We start from the raw sequence: 5,053 nt of genomic DNA on the forward strand, positions 1-5,053 counted from the left end.
AAATAGATAAATGGGACTACTTCAAAATTGAAAAAAACTTCTGTGCATCAAAGGACACAATCAACAGAGTGAAAAGGCAACCTATGGAAGAAAATATACCCAATTTTAGGGTTAATATCCAGGATATATAAAAACTCCTACAATTCAACATCAAAAAGTCCAATAATCTGACTGGGGATAAAAATACACAAAGGACATAAATAGATAGCTCACCAAAGATATATAAATGGCCAACAGGTATATAAAAAGATGATCGGCTTCACTAGTCACTAGGGAAATGCAAATCAAAACCACAATGAACTACCTTCCCACATCCATTGAGATGATTATTATCAAAAAGGCAGACAACAAGTGTTGGTAAGGATGTGGAAAAACTAAAGTTCTCCAGGCGTGGTCACTGGCCCTTCCTGGCTGGAATGCGCAGACAGAACTCTCCAGGCAGCCCCTGGGAAACTATGGAGGCAGGTTCCCAGGCTAAATGCAGCTCAGATCCCAGAGGACATCATCTCCTACTCGTGGGACAGGGCCCTCTCATGCTAAGTGTGTAAGACAGAGTCCACAATTCCCCTGGGGTTGCTACAGGCCTGGAGACCACTGTTCTCAGCCCTCCATGGAGTCTCCCAGCATTAAAGGGCCAGATTGCCCATTTCAGACAAAATGCCTCTATCAAGACCGAGTCAGGTACTGCAGCCCGACCGCACTGCGTTGTGGAGGGGGGCGGTGGAGGTGGGGGAACTTCGGCTTCCAAAGACATTTTGCAGATGAAAGAGCTATAGGAAGCCTACCTGCCTTGAACTCAACTGAGGCAGAAGAGGGGACCCACCCACTCCGGTGGTGAGCTGGGGTCAGAACCCCAGAACCCAGCACCCCAACTTCCAAGCCAGGCTCTCCCACACTGAGCCTATCCTGTGCATTCATTTAGTTGAGGTACCATTAAAGCCCCTGAGATGGGGTAGAAGGCTGGGTGCATTTCAGGCTTCCAACACCAGCCCCCAAAGCCTCCAGAACGGGCATCCCCAATCCCACTTAAACCTCCACATCCTTAAGATAAAGTACACATTCTCACTAGACTTATCAAGTCCTTCAAAATTTGGTCCCCCCGACTCCTCTCACTTCATACCCCACTCTTCCAGCCATGCAGCCTCCTGAACTTCCCACTTTCCCCAGACTCTGCTTTCCCCCGCTTCTGCTTAATAGCCTGTTCTTCCTTTGTAAGCAAGGAACTGTCCCGGAGCCCCCAGGCTGCTCAGTCACCGTCTCCTCTGCTCCTGTGAGATGGGCTGTGTGCCTATATCAAGAGCATGGAATCTGTCTTCTGCGTCTCTCCTGTTTCCAGCACCATGGTCAGCCAGCCCAGTAAATGATTGCTGACCAAGAAAACAAAAGCATGTAAGTTTTCGGCCTGTCTTTTATGGCTAATTCTGGTATCTTCCTAAAGGCTCTGGAGCTTGGCCTTGACCTTCCACAGTAATGGGTCCCTATGTGTCAAATGCTTTACCCATGTTATTGCATCTAATTCTATGGCATAGGCATTAACTTCCATTTTACTGAGGAAGAAATCCATGCTTAGAGAAGTCTGATGGGGGGCGCCTGGGTGGCTCAGTGGGTTAAGCCTCTGCCTTCTACTAAGGTCATGATCTCAGGGTCATGAGATCGAGTCCCGCATCAGTCTCTCTGCTCTGCGGAGAGCCTGCTTCCTCCTCTCTCTCCGTCTGCCTCTCTGCCTACTTGTGATCTCTATCAAATAAATAAATAAAATCTTTAAAAAAAAAAGAAAAAAAAGAGAAGTCTAATGACTGACTGCCCACAGCCAGGATTGGAACCCGGCCTGACCAGCCTATGCTTACTCCACTGCACCTCATAGACGGCCTCGCAATAATTTGCCAGAGTGGGATAACAGGTGTGCCCGGGGAATTCTCCACTCTGTCCAGGGATCCCCTAAACTGCACTTTGACCCAGGAGGCTGAGAGATGGAAGGGTGACATCTTGATCAGATGGCAGAAGTCAAGAGACTGGGGAACCTTCAGAAAGAAAGAGGCTGACAGCTGACCTGCTGTCCTCCCCCAGCGCCCCAGCCGTAGTACAGATAGGGGCCGAAGTGAAAAAAGAAATCCTCTGTCAGCGGAGAAACCTTTCACTCCAGCTATAATGGGGCTGGAAAAGAAGAGTCAAGGAGTCAAAAAGATGCCCTTGGGATGACCTTCTCAGTTCCGCCCAACTGGTAAAATGACCCAGAGAGACCCGCAGGCTTGAAGAGCCTACCAGGGGTGCTTTAAGTCCCGGACTTTGTGCCAAGCGTTTTACAAATCTTCTATCAGTTATTAAATTTTTATAATCTCTATTCTGCAGATGAACTAACTGAGGTACAATTATTAAGTGAGAGTTCAAGGTCAAGAGGGTATGCATACAAACCCTGGCTTATCTGCCTTCAAAGGTCATTGTCTTAACCACCACACAAACTGCCTCCTTTCTGAAAAATCCTCAGAGAAAACAAATTCCTTACCCACCCCCTCATACCATCACGGTTCTGAAAATTAGGAATTAGTCACATAATTGAGTGAGTTCACCCCATGTGTATCATGAACTATAAAAATGTTCTTGCCCTATGCCCCAAGTGTTCATTCATTCTAGATGGAAAATAAACTCCAAGGAGAGGGGGGAAAAGTTTTAAAAAACTTCAAAAAAGTTATTTTCAGTATTGTCTATAAAAGCCAGATTACTAACTGCAATCACCTGGAAGCAGCCCAGCCTCCCAACTGAGGGGCGAAGGCCGCGTGCGCTGGGATGGACTGGTTAATGTGGTGGACAGCACGTACACCTTGAGTATGTATGCCCTATAGTAGGTAGGTTGTGTGCATTTAAAATAAATGTCAAGTGTAAAAGTAGAACTTATTTTAATTTCAGAATACCATCTGAATGAGGCAGGCTCACCTAGGCCATTTTCTTTCCCCCCTTTTTAAAGAACTCTAAGTCAATTAATTTTTGATAAGGTAATGCAAGCATGTGATAACTCATTCACACAGAGTACTTAAAGATCTCAAGACATAAAGCACTATGCAGTGAACCCACAACAATCATTTAAAAATGTGGGTTTGGGGCACCTGGGTGGCTCAGTGGGTTAAAGCCTCTGCCTTCGGCTCAGGTCATGATCCCAGGGTCCTGGGATCGAGCCCCACATTGGGCTCTCTGCCCTGCAGGGAGTCTGCTTCCCTCTCTCTCTGCCTATTTGTGATCTCTGTCTGTCAAATAAATAAATAAAATCTATAAAATAAATAAATAAAAATGTGGGTTTGATGATTTACAAAACCCAAAAGAGAACACGGGAAAGTAACTTGCTTTATGGTTATTTGGATCTGCCTTTTTTCCCTGCAAGCCTGAAGAAACACGTAGAGAATTCACAACATTTCTGAGATATAGTGCAGAGCTGCTTGGCGGGGTTGGGGGGGGGGCTGTCTTTTTCAATTTTTGCTCAGATCCCTCTTGCTGTGATCTGCAAAAGCGGCAGCTAAGTTGAGGTGAAGTCAGGAATAGGAAACCATATGAGGAAAAAAAAAATGCCTTCTTACCTGTTCACCCAGGAGAATGTGGTTTTCTAGGGCTTTGCTGAGGATTTCTATGGACTTCAGGACTGGAGCAGGTGCCCAGGAGCTGGGGGCAGTGGATGTCAGGCGGGAGAGGCTACGGCTTCCCTTAGCCTGCAATCCAGGCTTCCTGACTGATGAGAAGGGCGGGGGGAAAGCAGGCCACTGCAGCTCCCGATTCAGAAACTGAAGCCAGCAAGGGCGGGGCAGGGCCACGTGTCCCCAGCCTGCCTTGGGAGTGCGGGTAGGAGGGGGCCACAAACCCCGACGATCAGCCAGGAACTGTTTCCTGGCTCAGAGTGCCTGGCAAGTTAATGGCCACAGTCCCCAGAGTCAGATTTTGGCTCCCAGACAGGTTGGGCCATTTTAAGGGAATACCCTAGCTCCTCTCCAAAACACATTTACTCTGGCAAAAAAATTCTCCTTACAAAACTTAATAAAACTGGGTGATGTGGAAGTGACTGCAGTGCATGTGTACACAGAGGGACAGATGGAGAAAAGGCCTTTGATAAATATCACCACTGCTGAGGACCAATCCATTACCCAGTGTACAGAGAGAGACAGACATGAACCCAGAGAGATGAAGCCCGGGACTTCCTGACATGACTTCTGGTGTAACCCGTGATAGGACACATAGCACAGGGAGTTCCTGAGGACCCAGAAATGAGGCCCTTTGCTTAGCCTCACCTCTGAGAATACGGGCACTTTCACCTTGCCTGGGTCAGATCAAAAGCTGAGAATGCTTCTGCCCAGCAGAGTTCCGTGGGCACCACGGGGAAGTTCCTCCCCCACCTAGTTTTCACAGTAAGCTCCATATATCTGGAGATGTTAGGGGTGGGCCAACCCCCCAAAGGATCCTTTAGCGCTTCCTCCAAAGGACGTTACCAATAGGGATCAGGGGACAGGGGAAGGGCTGTGTTCAAAGCATCGAACTATTCAAGACAGTAATTTCCAGCTCCCATTTCTCTGAAAAGGAGCACAAAATTTTTATTAAAGGAGCCCTTAATAACATCTAGAATTCCAGAGCACCTAGTTTGAAAAATGTTAGCCTAGATGTTAACATGTCTTTTTCTGAATACCAACATCTAGCACAAATGGTTGTTTAAGAAATGATTTCTCGGAATGCCTGGGTGGCTCAGTGGTTAAGCATCTCCCTTCAGCTCAGATCATGATTCCAGGGTCCTGGGATCGGGCCCTGTATCGGGCTCCCTACTCGGTGGGGCACCTGCTTCTCCCTCGCCTACTCCCCCCGACTTGTGTTCCCTCTCTCACCGTGTCTCTGTCAAACAAATAAAAATCTTAAAAAAAAAAAATCAGTTTAAAAAATAAAATGATGGGACGCCTGGGTGGCTCAGTTGGTTAAGCAGCTGCCTTCGGCTCAGGTCATGATCCCAGCGTCCTGGGATCGAGTCCCACATCGGGCTCCTTGCTCCGCAGGGAGCCTGCTTCTCCCTCTGACTCTGCCTTCCACA

The sequence above is a fragment of the Mustela nigripes genome, chromosome 17 (assembly GCF_022355385.1).
Source record: "Mustela nigripes isolate SB6536 chromosome 17, MUSNIG.SB6536, whole genome shotgun sequence".
In the NCBI taxonomy this organism is placed as follows: Eukaryota; Metazoa; Chordata; class Mammalia; order Carnivora; family Mustelidae; genus Mustela; species Mustela nigripes.